The following is a 17,898-nucleotide window of genomic DNA, read 5'->3' on the forward strand; positions in this document are numbered from 1 at the left end:
CTATATATTATTATACTTGTGATGACCTGTTTTCAGGTGATTTAGCCAAAAATTTAAAAACGTGTTTTGAGGATAAAAAAAACGACAGGGAAGATGAGAACCTAAATGTAAAGAAATTTACCGATATCAGTGCATAGTTTAGCGAAATATCGAGAGCCAGTATCACAATGATACCGCCACCGTGGTATGATGGTAGCGTGCTCCGCCTACCACAACAAAGATCCTGGGTTCACGTCCCGGGCAAAGCAATATCAAAATTTTAGAAATAATGTTTTTCAATTAGAAGAAAATATTTCTAAGCGTGGTCACCCCTAGGCAGAGCTTGGCAAGCACTCTGAGCGTATTTTTGCCATGAAAAACTCTCAGTGAAAACTCATCTGCCTTAGATGCCGTTCGGAGTCAGCACAAAACAAGTAGGTCCCGTCCCACCAATTTATAGGAAAAATTAAAAAGGAGCATGACGCAACTTGGAAGAGAAGCTCGGCCTTAGATATCTTCTGAGGTTATCGCGCCTTACATTTATTTTTATACTCAGTTGAGCAGAGCTCACAGAGTATATTAAGTTTGATTGGATAACGGTTGGTTGTACATATATAAAGGAATCGAGATAGATATAGACTTCCATATATCAAAATAATCAGGATCGAAAAAAAATTAGATTGAGCCATGTCCGTCCGTCCGTCCGCCCGTTAACACGATAACTTGAGTAAATTTTGAGGTATCTTGATGAAATTTGGTATGTAGGTTTCTGAGCACCCATCTCAGATCGCTATTTAAAATGAACGATATCGGACTATAACCACGCCCACTTTTTCGATATCGAAAATTTCGAAAAACCGAAAAAGTGCGATAATTCATTACAAAAGACCGATAAAGCGACGAAACTTTGTAGATGAGTTGAACTTATGACGCAAAATAGGAAATTAGTAAAATTTTGGACAATGGGCGTGGCACCGCCCACTTTTAAAAGAAGGTAATTTAAAACTTTTGCAAGCTGTAATTTGGCAGTCGTTGAAGATATCATGATGAAATTTGGCAGGAACGTTACTCTTATTACTATATGTACGCTTAATAAAAATTAGCAAAATCGGAGAAGGACCACGCCCACTTTTAAAAAAAATTTTTTTTAAAAGTAAAATTTTAACAAAAAATTTAATATCTTTACAGTATATAAGTAAATTATGTCAAGATTCAACTCCAGTAATGATATGGTGCAACAAAATACAAAAATAAAAGAAAATTTAAAAATGGGCGTGGCTCCGCCCTTTTTCATTTAATTTGTCTAGGATACTTTTAACGCCATAAGTCGACCAAAAATTAACCAATCCTTTTGAAATTTGGTAGGGGCATAGATTTTATGGCGTTAACTGTTTTCTGTGAAAATGGGCGAAATCGGTTGATGCCACGCCCAGTTTTTATACACAGTCCTCCGTCTGTCCTTCCGCATGGCCGTTAACACGATAACTTGAGCAAAAATCGATATATCTTTAATAAACTCAGTTCACGTATTTATCTGAACCCACTTTATCTTGGTATGAAAAATGAACGAAATCCAACTATAACCACGCCCACTTTTTCGATATCGAAAATTACGAAAAATGAAAAAAGTGCCATAATTCTATACCAAATACGAAAAAAGGGTTGAAACATGGAAACTGGTTTGGTTTATTGGCGCAAAATATAACTTTAGAAAAAAACTTAATAAAATAGGTATGACACCTACCATATTAAGTAGAAGAAAATGAAAAAGTTCTGCAGGGCGAAATCAAAAGCCCTTGGAATCATGGCAGGAATACTGTTCGTGGTATTACATATATAAATAAATTAGCGGTACCCGACAGATGATGTTCTGGGTCACCCTGGTCCACATTTTGGTCGATATCTCGAAAACGCCTTCATATATACAACTACCACCACTTACTTTTAAAATTCTTATTAATACCTTTAATTTGACACCCGTATGTACAAACACATTATAGAGTCACCCCTGGTCCACCTTTATGGCGATATATCGAAAAGGCGTACACCTATAGAACTAAGGCCCACTCCCTTTTAAAATAATCATTATCACATTTCGTTTGATACCCCATAATGTACAAACGCATTCTAGAGTCAACCCTGGTCCACCTTTATAACGATATCCCGAAAAGGCGTCCACCTATATAATTAAGGCCCACTTCCTTTTAAAATACTCGTTAACACCTTTCGTTTGATACCCATATCGTAAAAAAATTCTAAAGTCAACCCTGGTACACCTTTATGGCGATATCTCGAAAAGGCGTCCACCTATAGAACTAAGGCCCACTCCCTTTTAAAATACTCATTAACACCTTTCATTTGATACCCATATCGTACAAACAAATTCTAGAGTCACCCCTGGTCCACCTTTATATCGATATCTCGAAAAGGCGTCCACCCATAGAACTAAGGCCCACCCCCTTTTAAAATAATTATTAACACCTTTCGTTTGATACCCATATTGTACAAACGCATTCTAGAGTCATCCTGGTCCACCTTTATGGCGATATCTCGAAAAGGCGTCCACCCATAGAACTAAGGCCCACCCACTTTTAAAATACTCATTAACGCATTTCATTTGATTCCCATATCGTACAAATTAATTCTAGAGTCACCCCTGGTCAACATTTATGGCAATATCTCGAAAAGGCGTCCACCCATAGAACTAAGGCCCACCCCCTTTTAAAATAATCACTAACACCTTTTATTTGGTACCCATATCGTACAATCTAATTCTAGAGTCACCCCTGGGCCACCTTTATAACGATATCCCGAAAAGGCGTCCACCTATAGAACTAAGGCCCACTCCCTTTTAAAATACCCATTAACACCTTTCATTTGATACCCATATTGTACAAACAAATTCTAGAGTCACCCCTGGTCCACCTTTATGGCAATACCTCGAAAAGGCGTCAACTCATAGAACTAAGGCCCACTCCCTTTTAAAAAACTTATTAACACCTTTCGTTTGATGCCCTTACTGTACAAACGCATTCTAGAGTCACCCCTGGTCCACCTTTATAACGATATCCCGAAAAGGCGTCCACTTATAGAACTAAGGCCCACTCCCTTTTAAAATACTCATTAACACCTTTCATTTGATACCAATATCGTACAAACAAATTTCAGAGCACCCCTGGTCCACCTTTATGGAGATATCTCGAAAAGGCGTCCACCTATAGAACTAAGCCCCACTCCCTTTTAAAATACTCATTAACACCTTTAATTTGATGCCCATATCGTACAAACAAATTCTAGAGTCAGCCCTGGTCCACCTTTATGGCGATATCTCGAAAAGGTGTCCACCTATAGAACTATGGCCCACTCCCTCTTAAAATACTCTTTAATACCTGCCATTTGATACGCATGTCATACAAACACATTCCAGGGTTACCCTAGGTTCATTTTCCCACATGGTGGTTTTCCCTTATTTTGTCTCCATAGCTCTCAACTGAGTATGTAATGTTCGGTTACACCCGAACTTAGCCTTCCTTACTTGTTTATTATCACAATGATAAAACTAGCTAATCAATAACATAATTTGAAATCCTTAAAAACGTTGGAAGTATCAAAACAAAGGAAAAGCGGTTGCCAATGGGAATACAAGGAGCACCAAAAATCGATGAAGGTTTTATGAGAAACATTTTTAGTGAAAAAACTGATTTTATGTTATAGGTTTTGCACTTGAAGCTTTAGGACAACTTGTTAGCCACATAAGGGCACTATATCCAAGAAATAAAAACGACGATAAATACAAGTATCATCTGACACCTTTCTATAACAGAATATTGTGTTGGCTTTATTTTGACTCAATTTGGTCTCTGAAAATTTCATCATAGCTGCGGCAGGGTTGCATTACAAAACATTTGAACAGTTAATTAAAAAGAAACGAAGGTAACATGTAACAGTGTTAATGGAACTAAAGTTAATTGACATTATTTCTCTTTGGAAACAGAGTTAATGTCATTGACAGTAGGAATACAAGGAGCACCAAAAGTCTATAAAAGTTTGATGAATGAAAAATTTTATGTGAATTAGAACGGATAATTAAAGCTATGTATAAATGGATGAAAAATGTGTTGTAATTTTAGGCACATCTTCCAGTGTCAGGAACAGAAATTAATGGGAGGTTTCATGAGAAATTAAACATTGGGGCGGAAACAATTTTTCGTATAAAACTGGAGACAGTGTGGATAGTAATGTTGTAAAAACCTTCGGTCGACTAAAAAATTGTAACTTTAACCTTTAAATGAATTTCCAATATCTTTTTTTCCTTTTTTTTATTCAATAAGGTTGTAATAGGCTGTTTTACAACTAAGAACAATAGCTTCCGAAACTCATCAATAGTTAATAGAGCTTCTTAAATACAATTTTATGTTAGAAATATATTCTTATTATTAGATGTATCGAACAGTGTTAGCTTTGTCCCACCCGTGACAGAAAAATTCGAAAGTTGTTATCCAAATTTTTCAAGTCTTTCTCTTATTTCGTATTTGTTATACGATGTTGGAAACTCGTTTGAAATAAATCCAACAATTCAATTTTGACTTCTTTGAAGTTTTCAAGCAATTATTCAACAGTGAACTATGTTCCGTCCTTGACAAGTACGCAGAAACAGTTGTTAGAAATGAGTAGGCATTGTTAATACGCCCCATAATTCTAATAGGGATTTAAACTAATTAGGCTTAGTAAAAATTTTCATCAAAATACGACAACTATGAAATAGGTTTTTTGCATTTCCTTTGAATCTGAGTCAAAGCTTTATAGTGTGATAATTTATTAAGCCCATGAAATGACTCCGTGCCGTGAATCATAGTTTGAGCCTTTGGAATAGTTTATTTACGTTCATAAAAGGACTTTCATTCGAACATGTCCCACCGGTGATAAATGCTGTCGCGCCCGCGACACTTAAATTTTACATTATAGCAATTAAATTATTTAAGAAATATTCAGCCATATTCTGCATTTCGACTTGGATTGGAATTTTTTCGATTTGGCAATTATGGTATCCTGTGTTCCAATCTCTTTTGATCCAACTTCGAATCGTCCGATTTTGTGTATTCTGCATTTCGATCGTAGTTCCGTTTTTCTAAGCTGCAAATTGGTTGGCGGAAAAATATTTCCTTTTTATTTTTTTATTAATTTATAACAGAATTTTAATAAAAACGTAAGTAAAACTTGTTAAGAAACGTAGAAGGCTTGATGATGATTGTTTTTTATATGTTTGCAGGACAAAAACAACATGTCGATGTCGAAATCCTTGGACGTATTTGCCCCGCAAAAATATCTAACACATACTTGAAAAGATCCTTATTTAGTCGAAAGTTTTTTTGAACCTAAATAAGAATATAAGTCATTAAACTTTACCTCTTTTAAGTTCAATTTCTTAAAATTAGTCACTCATCTCAAATGGATTACACAAATCTCCCAATATTTGCCTTTCCATTCTCGCCTGGCCATTTTCGTATGCGTTGCTTTCCAACTCCACAAATAATTCCGCGACTATTGATTTCACTATAGTAGACAGTTATAATTTGTGTCTGTTCGTTGGGTCCGGCTATATGCCAAAACTAGCTGCCGGAGTAGAGGAAGGTGAAGCGAAAACGTAAACAATATTTCCGGAAAGAATAAATAAATCTTTATAAAGTATTTTACGCCAGTGCAATGAAATAAGCATCCATAAAATTCAGAAAATGTTAACCATATTAGTGCAGGAATCCGTTTTAACAAAACTTGGTGGCCGCTGCAGGGAATCGGCCAAAAGAACGACAAAAACACACTTACATTTAACAAAGCACTTCACTCAAAAAAATATAACACTGCGGCAATATATTCTATTGCTTTTTTTTTGTACAAAATGGCTTGGATATAAAATATAAACGTTTTTCAATATTTTTTACAAATTTTCTTTAATTTATTTTGTTCCAATGTTCACACATTCCGTACAAACAGCTGATTTCGAAAAATCATTTGCTCTTTCTCTTCTCGTTACGATTCCGTCGTGATGCAGAATACCAAACTTCGATTAAATCGGAGCGTAGAACGGGAACGTAATCGAAATGCAGAATATGTAGGGGTGATTACTTACTTTTACGCTATTGGATTCCACAATTTCTCTTATATCAATAAAAGTATTTAAATAAAACAAGCTACCTTCATATATTCGAGAAGTTTTTAGAATAATTAACTTCACCGATGGATAGCGTCTTTTTTTTGTCCCACCCGTGAAAACTATAAAATTTATTACAAGTTGCATATACGCTTTGTATTGGGAAATTTTTTTTATAACATTAATGATAGAACGTTAACTCTCTCAACCTATCTATTAGAATAAGAAATTTTTAGCTGGTTTTTTGCTTAAGCATAGATGAAATATTGCGTACAATAGTTCGATGTACATCCCGTGACGATAGTACATCCCTAATGTCAATTAACTTTACTACGCTTGGGGTGTATTTAACACCAGGAAAGAGGAGCTGGGAGTAATAAGATTATGAGTTGCATTGCGGATTTTAGATCATCTAAAAAGTACCGTAGCTGATGTACATATCTGGCTTTTAAGATAGTTATTCGCAATTAATCTGTAAAATTTTCATAATCTCTCGATTTTTTTTAAACTCGACTAAGAGAATCTACCAAACTCTCTTACATGGCACCATATAGTCCTAGTTACTCTGTGAAAATTCATTCATGAAGACTCATTTTTACTAATCATCAACTAGTTTAAATATGAAAGTTGTCATTAGGCGAAAATTGAAAGAAATAGAGTGCGTTAAATAACCAACAAAAAAAAAAAAAAAACGAAGCGTGCACTTCTTTTTCAGAATATTCCCTAAAATAAAAATTATACAATACATATACGCGGCCACCGTGGTGTGATCGTAGCGTGCTCCGCCTACCACACCGTATGCTCTGGGTTCACACCCCGGGCAAAGCAACATGAAAAATTTTAGAAATAAGGTTTTTCAATTAGAAGAAAATTTTTCTAAGCGGGGTCGCCCCTCGGCAGTGTTTGGCAAGCGCTCCGAGTGTAATTCTGCCATGAAAAGCTCTCAGTGAAAACTCATCTGCCTTGCAGATGCCGTTCGGAGTCGGCATAAAACATGTAGGTCCCGTCCAGCCAATTTGTAGGGAACATCAAGAGGAGCACGACGCAAATTGGAAGAGAAGCTCGGCCTTAGATCTCTTCGGAGGTTATCGCGCCTTATATTTATTTATTTTAAAAATTATACAAATATGTATATGCAGTTCAATTAAAAATATATAATATACCTACAAAAAATTAAATATTTGTTGCAAGTAACGATATTTGTGGGCAGAATTTGAAATGGAGGTCAATGCAAATATGCAATGGAATGTGTTTCCAGCTAAATTTTGCCTCACAGTTGTTTTGGAGGGAGCGTTTTAAAGTTGCTTGTAAAGTGTAGAAACACGCTGAAATTTGGTTTACGTAAACAATTATAAAAATTAAATATTGAAAACTTTCAAATAAGTTCGCTGTTTTTTGCGTGAATTTTTTAGATTTCAACTATCAAACGTTGATACGTATTTAAAGACGGAACCGAAGCTTAATAAATTTGTTATCGAAGTGTTTACGGTTGGCTATCGATGTGCTATCTATTTGTTAACACCGGTTTATGAGCATGTCTTCCGTTTCTTATTGACGTGATATTAATTTGTTTGAATGTATTTTTGTAGAGGTAAAAATGAGTTGCCGATTTGCTGTTGAAGTGTAATACGTACTCACTTAATTGGCGCTTGACCGTTTAAACGGTTATGATTGTCCAGCAAGGCGCGCCAGTCGCTTCTTCTCTCTGCCAACCGGCCCCAATTGGTCACACCAAGGGAGTTTAAATCGTTTCCCACCTGGTTATTTCAGCGCAGTGGGGGCCGTCCTCTACCTCTGCTTCCATAGGCGGGTTCCGATAGAAACACTTGGCCGGAGCGTCATCTTTCATTCGCATAACATGGCCTAGCCAGCGCAGCCGCTGCGTTTTAATTCGCTGGACTATGTTGATATCTGTAATAATGAATACGCCATCGATAAACAGGCCATCAATGAGTTATCAATTTTCTGTCAACGAGCTATCGTGTTGTTATATAAAAGTTATTGATTTATTATCGAAAAGTTATCGGTTATTGTGATGTGAGTGACCCATTTGCCATCGAAAATTTATCAATCTGTTATAGAGTTGCTACTGATTTTTTATCGGTGTGTTATTTAGAAATTATCGAAAAGCTATCAGTTTGTTATCAAGAAGTTGCCGATTCACTATCAAAAAGTTGTCGATTTCTTATTAAAAAGCCATCAATAAAGTGTTACCAACATGTTATCAGTGAGTTATCGATTATTTTAACTACGACTTATAGGTATGCTTTGAACCAGATACTTAAACTAAAAACCGATAACGTATCTGCAACCGGTCGTTAACAAGACGACAAAAAACAGGTAAATAGTTCTACTATAGTTATTCGCTATAGGTTGTTAGCTAGAAGAAGCCTAGGAAGCTCTTCTCAAAAAGCCAGACATTTTTTGTTTTTGGTACAGCTGTCTCTGTTGTGGTTTAATTTCAATCTCTGGACGAGCTTTATACAATGTAAAAACATTCATTTTCTAGACGCACCTACATATATTTTTACTTATCTCCGTAACCATCAAAACGATGTTTCAATTTGATGACAAAAATGTCAAATAAAAAGTCTCTAGTGACATCACGAAGCCGGCTAATATAAAACTAGTTGGATGACATCATTGGTCATAAGCTCATGTTTATATGCCACATAAACTTAAAACTTGAATTTGTTTGCATATTCAATTCACTTTTACTTAATATTTCCTTGGCTGTGTCCGACGGTGACGACAACAATGGCAAAGAAATAAAAATTTGATTTATACAAATAATGACAACAAAAATATGATGTTGTTTGTGATTGTCACAGTTTTTGTTGAACAACAGGTTTGTTTACTTCTAAGACAATAATAGATTTTAAAGTACCATACCTACATACTCGTATCACTGTGTTTTAATATGCAAATGTGTGCAAAACGAGAATCGGTTAAAAGTCAAATATAATATTTGCGGGATGTTTATTTTTAGATGTCTTTTGAATTAAGTAATATTTAACATTGGAAACGTACTTGTTAACTATTTCAAGGAAAATTAATTGAATTGTTCTATGACAAACAGTACCCATCATTAACACTGTACAACATCAACTTTGCAACAAAGTAGCGATGTAATTTTTGCGAAAGGTGGCAACGCAGACATACATTTTTCTGAACAAACTTATAGTGCAGCACAATAAGAAACTATTGACACTAAATTAAGTTATTGATAACTATGTCTTTTTACTTCCACCTCACTTTCTTAATAATCCCGAAGGCTTCAGGAAGTTGATACGTGACGGTGCCATTTTCACTTCTGGGTTAAAAAAAACTGTGGAAGAAATGTTCATGGAGATTTGAAGTGTTTATATGAAATGTTATGTTTTGCACACTGAGCAATATTTTCCGAAACGTCAAAGTTGAAACTCATCCATATTTTTAAGAATTCAACCAAAGACCCCTTGTCGGCCCCTTACCTATAGGTGCAAATAAGAAATAACAAAGACATTTTGGACCATGACGCAACACAACTAGACAGGTGAAGTTATTATTACAAAATTGAGTCGCAATTGACAATACTCGCCGCCATAATTCTAAGTGTTGCTTCTTGACTTATTTACGGCATTGATTCTTTCAGTATCATAAAACGATACTGCATGAATGCCTTTTCTACAGGCATGCTTAACCAACGAACCGATGTCATTTCGTTTCGTTTATTAACGTTAAGAAGGTCAAATTAACGAAACGATTTTGTTTCGTTTTCTGCCATATCAAAACGAAATCAAATCGTTTATGTTCATTATTAATTTCAAACTATGCTGGCAATGCTATATTATCCATTTTGATGGCGGAGTCATTAAAGGTGAAAGTATTAGTCAAGCTGATTGCAACTTTTCTCATGAATTTTGACAGTACGAACATTTCTCACCATGGCTATAGTATTGCCAGCAAAATTCAAACATAAAGTGTCACGTTTTTGTTAACGTTTCTAACGTTAACGAAAGCTTTTCGTTTCGGTTAAAAACGAGATACAATTTATCCTGATAATTTCGTTACCGATAATTTTTCGAAGTGTTTCAACAGAGACGGTGGACATTTTTTAATACACGATTAGCTTAACGTTAAGGTGCATCCCTGCTTTTCTGAAATATGATGTAACGTGCAGGAAAACAACGCTTGCGGTCTATATTTATTTTTGTGGGAGGGTTTATTTTTTTTTCTGAGTGGAATTGGAAAGTTTTAGTCAACGCAACTGAATAGCTGTATCCTCAGATTATCCCACTGTCCACAACTAAAAAATATGGAAACAGACTTTTGAAATCAACGAGATGATTGCCACCCTGGAACAATGTAATGAAATAGCAGAAGAGTATCTGGAAGGCTTGTAATACGAAAGTTAGGGATCAGCAGTACACGGCACACGGTCCCGAGGCCCAACATTTATCTATATAAACGAGGTTAGGTTCATTGAGCAAAAATGTTGGCTGGCGTAAAAATATAAAACGGCAGAGGTTTTGCAGCAAACGATGCTTTAAAAAACCAAAACTTATGGTAATTCATTGATGGCAAAACAGAAGTATGTATATGGCCTATCAAAACTTTATTTGCGGAAACGTTTCGACAAACATGAAAAAGCTGAAGGATAAAATCCCATAGGCATGATTTCAACTTTCTCTGTCTATCCACCTGCCTCTCCTCTGGCTAACCCTTTTCATCCTCTCTTATTTCCTCTTCACTCTTGCATTTTCTAGTTTACCTAAATCGACTCATTCAACGTTCTTTTCCCTTTCATTATTCCGTAAATCTTTACGTTTTACCTCTTGCGCTTCTTGCTCTTATCCAAGTCTAACTATCACTATTACTTTAAATCTTATCCTTATATTATTCTCACTTTTCCTGTAAACTTCTTTTTATTAATTTCTCTTAAGGGTTAAATTTTTTTATTTTTTTTTGGACAATTTACGCTACTTATAAGAAAATTAATCCTATATCAAAAGAAACAGAAAAGTTTTAATTTTAAGGAAAATTACATGTTCACAATTAGGGAAGGATTTCTATGGCGAGATATCATAAGTATTCAACTGGGTCGATTTATTAACCGATATCGCGCTATCCACTACGCATACCCAAAAAAATAAATTTAGAGCCTGCGAAATTTCATTTTTTTGACTTTTTTCCGACTTTGATTTTTAAGGTTTTTTTCATGACCTACTAAAAAAATTTTCGTTTGATTGTAAAATTTTCATATACATATACGCTGTCCGACCCAAAAATGACAGGGTATACATATGAAAATTTTTTTTAGTAGGTCATGAAAAAACCTTTGAAAACCAAAGTCGAAGAAAATTAAAAAAAACGAAATTTCGCAGGCTCGAAAATTATTTTTTCGGTATACGTAGTGGAAGTTTTTTTCCTGAGCCCAAATCCTAACGAAAAACCGATGGCGCGATATCGGTTAACTTTCGTCCATACAAATCGACCCACCCTAATGTATATACATCCCAAAGCGGCTGATTCATTAGAGAACCACTTGTGATAACTGAAATGTCTTCTGTATAGGCATGATGTGATCATTCTACAGCTTAACATGAAGCCGATCTGATATATCAAGGCTAGATGTACTCCAATTGAGTTGAGATTCTATCGTGTGTAGTTGATAAGATCATCATCATCATTAATTGGCGCTTAACCGCCTAAGCGATTTAAGCCGCTTGGTAACTTGTCACGCCAGTCATCCATGTTTCGCGATAACTGACGGGGTCTTCCCCTTCCTCTGCTGATGATAATGACTGACATACTTTCTAGACCGGAGCGCATTCGTTCATTCGCATACTAACCCAGCTAGCGAAGCTTTTGGGTTTTCGCTGCACTATCTTCATACCTGCGTAAAGCTCATACAGCTCATCATTATACCTCCTTTGTTACTCGTCGTCGTCACCGGTGAAATTCCATCAATATTTCGGAGAAATTGCCAACTCAATTCAAAGTAATGTTCAAGTAATTTTGGTTCCTTAAGAGTCTTCAATGCATATCCGACAATAGTGACGTGGCTGCCAAGGCGAGGATGTGCTGATTCTTTCATAAATGACAGCAAGTATTTCCTTTTGTCCTCATTTACCGCAAGACTCACTTTTTTGTCTTCCATAATATCAACATCATCAGCATAGGCCTTAATTCTATGCTCTTCTTAAACAAATTTTAAGGTGAAAAAAGAAAGGAAAACATCATAATCATTTTGCTAAACATCACAAGGCAATAGGGATAAGTTTACTACAACTAAGGCATGACGTGGCTGAATGCGTTTGTAACACTTCAACCATCGTAGGAGTGCGGGTTCACATCCCACTCCCGGGAGAAAAGGCTTTTGAAGAGATTTACAAGGTATACTCGAAACACCTGACGCCTTGTCCGCCCTGATGTCACGTTGTGGATTTTATTGTTCAGTCCCTTACTCTGGGTTTGCAAAGGAATTGACTCTCTTAACATGCTTTACAGAAATGCCGAGATAGATGCCTCCGTGGTTTTAAGGTTTAAAGACATATATTAAAGATAACTAAAAAACTAATTTATACTTAATTAAGAGTAAAAGGGGTGACAGCATTAACATTAAGACAAGCGAGGTCAAAAAAGGTATCCCAGAAGGATTAAAATCACTATCCACTGAAGAAATGCATGTGGATCGTTTTCCTTAAAATAAGTTTCTAAAACATGTATGTAAATCAAAAACTTAAACTTAAAAGCTCTGCTGTTTTAAATCTACTAACACCTGCGCCAACACAAAAATTATTGAAAAATGTATATTGGTACAACTACAAATACTTCAAAGATTTGGAAATATTATGCGTTTTGAAATATTTTCCAATATATTTTTCTCTTTTATTCACATACATACAATATTCTTATATATTTACACATTTTTTAATTTTTTTAACACAAAATGCAGCAAAAAAACATAAAGATTTCTCCAACAAAAGCGGGCGCGTTGCCAAAGTTTTGGCGCTAAATTATTATTTATTATATTCAGTCAAGAAGAAAAATATAAGTTTTTATTTGAGTTGCTTCGTTTTGATTTTGGCAAGCAGAAATCTTATTTCATAATTTTATTTTTATTTATATCGCTTCTACCATATTTTACCTTTATATTAAGTCCCCTTCATGTTTGTCCCCTCATTTCCATACGAATTTTTGACCCACGGAAGTCTTATTCGGTAACTTCCCGTTGAGCTAGACGCTTGATACTTAGAACATAGTTCAGATCTGGGAGACACTACAATGCAAGTGAAAAAAATCCGCTAGGTGGCGCACGGATCGAGATATACAGAAAATTAATTTTAAAATGGAACTTTTGCGATTGACTTTTAACTAACTCCTCGGTGATCCAGAGACTTGAAACTTAGCACATAGTTTGCGAGTCGATGGAACTACAATTCGTGGAAAACAATATGCCGCCAGGTGGCAGACGAATTGAGATAAACGAAAATCCCTGAAAATCCCTAAAAAAAAAACGAAGGAAAATTTGCGACCGATTTTTAAGTAACTTCCCGGTGAGCTAGAGACTTGAAATTTGGACCGTGAGTCAGAACCCGGTGACAATGCAATATTTAGTAAAAAAAATTGCGCTAGCTGGCGCATGGATCGAGATATTAAGAAAATTAATTTTGATTTGGGAATCTATCAAACCATTTTTAACTAACTTCCCGGTTATCTAGAGACTTGTAACTTAGCACATAGTTCGAGACCCGGTGACAATACAAGTTATAGAAAACAAAGTTACGCCAGGTGGCGCGCTAATTGAGATAACTACGAATCCCTAAAAAACGAGGGGAATCTTGCGATCGACATTTGAGTAACTTGCCGGTGAGCTAGAGACTTGAAACTTGGGCCATGGGTCAGAACCCTGTGACAATGCAACGTTTGATCAAAAAAAATTCGCTCGGTGGCACGCGGATTGAGATAGTAAGAAAATTAATTTTAATTTGGGAATCTTTCAATCGATTTTTAACTAACTTCCCGGTTACCTAGAGACTTGTAACTTAGCAATAGTTCGAGACCGGGTGACAATACAATTTACAGAAAACAAAATTCCGCCAGGTGGCGCGCTAAGTTAGATAACTACAAATCCGAGGGGAATCTTGCAATCGATGTTTGAGTAACTTCCCGGTGAGCTGGAGATATGAAGCTTGAGCCGTAAGTCAGAACCCGGTGACAATGCAACATTTTATTAAAAAAGTTCCACTAGGTGGCACATGGATCGAGATATTAGGAAAATTAATTTTAATTTGGGAATCTGTCAATCAATTTTTAACTAACTTCCCGGTTACCTAGAGACTTGTAACTTAGCACATATAGTTCGAGACCCGGTGACAACACAATTTATAGAAAACAAAGTTCCGCTAGGTGCCGTGCTAATTGAGATAACTACAAATCCGATAGATTTTTGAGAAACTTGCCGGTGAGCTAGAGACTTGAAACTTGGACCGTGGGTTAGAACCTGGTGACAACGCAACATTTTATCAAACAAAAATCGCTAGGTGGCACGCGGATCGAGATAGTAAGAAAACAAATTTTAATTTGGGAATTTTTCAATCCATTTTTAACTAACTTAGCGGTTACCTAAAGACTTAAAACTTGACACTTATTTAGAGGTCTGGTGACAATAAAACTTATAGAAAACAAAGTTCCGCTAGGTGCCGCGCTAGTCAAGATAACTGCAAATCCTTTAAAAAAAAAAGGGGGGGGGGGAATCTTGCAATCGATTTTCGAGTAACTTCCCTTTCAGCTAGAGACATGAAAATTGGGCCATAAGTCAGAACCGGTGACAATGCAGTATTTTACCAAAAAATTCCGCAAGGTGGCGGATGGATCGAGATATTGAGAAAACTAATTTTTGATTGGGAATCTTGTAATCGATTTTTAACTAACTTCCTGGATATCTAGAGACGTGAAACCTGAAATATAGTTTAAAACTCGGTGAAAGTGCAATGTTTGATCAAAAAATTTGAACTACATAACGCACAAGTCGAACTATTTAGAAGATTAGGCCATACCTTCATGGCTAGCCTCCTAAGTGTTGCAGGCGTTGTAGAATTCCACCTCGTTGAAGGCCCAACTCAATGCATGTCCTTGCATACTTTTAGGCGTACACGAATTTCACCACGATTGTTTTAGACATTTAGACGTAAGCGAATTTCACCCCGATTTTCAGCTGTGCAAATTAAGTAGCTGACAAACGAGGTGGAATTCTCTTGTTATGATGCGAGGTGGAATTCTGTTGTTTTCGCCACTGTTGTCAGCGAAAATTCCACTAATTCTATTAAGTCTTGCTATTTTGAACAAATAAATAAAGGTAAGAATTTTCACTTAGGAATTACTTAAATTACTAATCAAAATTGCCTTTTTGTAGGCAGTACTAAAAAGTTTAAAATAAAAAGTTGATCAAAAATTTTAAGGACTACCTTTATATAAATGGACCAAAAAATGGCAGACAATTTCTACTTTAATACAGACATAGTCTTGTTGAATTTTGACTAAAAAACTTTAATGATAGCGCTTGTAAAAAATTTTTGGGTTTAAAATTATAAAGGTAAAGCGCGTGTTTAAATTTTAAATAATCAATTAGTTAATCCCAAGTACATGGTTTGCCTTAAATTGAAAGAATGCGCTCCACCTTTATAGTTTTTAATCCCAAAATTCTTTTACAAGAGCTATTGTTACAGTTTTTTAGTCAAAATTCAACAAGACTGTGTCTGTATTTAAGGAAAAATTTCCTTCTATTTTTTGGTCCATTTATATAAAGGTAGTCCATAAAATTTTTTTATCATCTTTTTATTTTGTAATATGATTTCACAGTAGCGTTCCTCAAAATGATGATCATTCATAAATAGAATGAGTTTGGATGTGCCGAACTCACAGCAAATATTTAGAGACATATAAAAATGTAACACAAAAGTATAAATAAATCTAAAATTTTAGATCATGATTTGAACGCTACATTTCTTGTTTGTATTTCGTTTAGTCAACAATTTATCCGTTAATCAAAGACAGCCATCCCAACGTAGGGCGCGTAAATGTGGGAGCACTTCGTTAATTTACGGGAAGGTATGGGCCGTGTGCACCTTTGATTATTTCTTTTCGTATTTTATTTTATACGATTGTGCAATATTTACTCCATATAAATTTATCATGGAAAATAATATAGAATGACAACTTTGATTGTGGTAAAATGTGAACAAATTTAGTTAAGTCATTTTCAATTTTAGATATTTCAAATTGGGCGGGTATAGCAGCCTACTTGGTGTTGTTGTTGTTGTAGGGATAAAGTTAGCCCCGAAGACTTTGGGGAGTGTTATCGATGTGATGGTCTTTTGCCGAATACAGATCCGGTACGCTCTGGTAACACAGCACCATTAAGGTGCTAGTCCGACCATCTCGGGAACTTTTTATATGGTCACATTAAACCTTCAGGCCATCCCTCCTTCCCAACCCCCAAGTTCCATGAAGAGCTTGGGGTCGCCAGAGCCTCGCCTGTTAGTGAAACAGGATTCGCCACGGATAAGTGAGGTTGACAATTGGGTTTGGAGAAGCCGCATATTGCGCTGGCAACCTGAAAGGGTTGCGCTGCACAGCCCTTTGAATCTGGTATTTTAGTCGCCTCTTACGATAGGCATACTTACCACGGGTATATCCTGACCCCCTAACCCGCTGTATACTTTTAAGCTTCACCGGTGTCTCCGCTTAAAAAAGCAGATAAGCTTTTCCTATATAATCTAAGCAGTCTCTAAATATCGACTGACAAACCGCCATTTTACTTTGAGCGAAGTCATTGCGGCCTTTAAGCTCTCGACCTAGGTGGAGTTTAGCGGGCGCTATACTTTTTGAAAATCTCCGCACCTACGCATTTTCTGCCCCATCATTTTTCTTTTTGAAAAAGCATATCGGTTCCCTCCTCAACAGAAGGTAGTGACTTCAGACTCTCTTCGTTGAAATCGAGCTCAATGCTTCTCTACAGGTAGTGATTTCACACTCTTCTCGCTGTAATCGAGCTCAACGTTAATGTACGATGAGTGTGTTTCTTACTACTGCAATGTACACAATCTATAGGCATGCTCTCACTCATTCATATTTCGCCGATTGACTTGTGTTCGCAGAGGGCAGGTGTGACAGCCAAGTTGTGAAGCCTTTGTGTAGTTCATTGTGGCTGAAATTTTGAAGTATAGATTTTTGCATTACGGTAACGACGAGAGAATATTCCGGGCCGATGAATGGACGAAATCTATTTACAACTTAATTAGTCTAGTTGCGTGTTTTCCTCATCGGACAGCCTTTTAACTTCATGCATATTTTATGTTTTAACTTGGTGCTGGATATGAGCACTTACTTTTTCATGGCGTGTTTTCGCATAGGAATGAGATGTTAAAGAGTTTTGACTTTATGTGGATTGCACTGAAGGACGCAGTCTCTCTTTCACCATGAATCCGCTTCAGTGAACAGCACAGATTTTAGTGGAAAAATTTGCTTGATCCAACTTATGTATTCAATAGATAGCGGTGATGTGAGCTTTTATCATCCTCACAACAGCCAATCGAATAAAGGCACTATCCTATTAAGGAATCTGGTATTCTAGGTACATGCCCCAATATAAATATTTCCTTACGTATCTGTTCATTAAAAAAGGCTGACTCGTTAATCGAGACTTTTGTTGCTGGCTTTAATAGAGTTCTATTGTGGCGGGTCCTGAGCCAAGTGAAGAACCCGATCTTGGAAGGTACATGTGT

General features: G+C 36.1%; 1 long non-coding RNA gene across 1 annotated transcript in view; it reads left to right on the forward strand.

The window, feature by feature from the left end:
- LOC137252439 (uncharacterized) overlaps nt 1-17,898 on the forward strand; it is a 135,742-nt gene that overhangs the window by 56,771 nt on the left and 61,073 nt on the right. The window lies entirely within an intron of this gene.

Source organism: Eurosta solidaginis, chromosome 5, assembly GCF_040869045.1.
Source record: "Eurosta solidaginis isolate ZX-2024a chromosome 5, ASM4086904v1, whole genome shotgun sequence".
NCBI classification, from domain to species: Eukaryota; Metazoa; Arthropoda; class Insecta; order Diptera; family Tephritidae; genus Eurosta; species Eurosta solidaginis.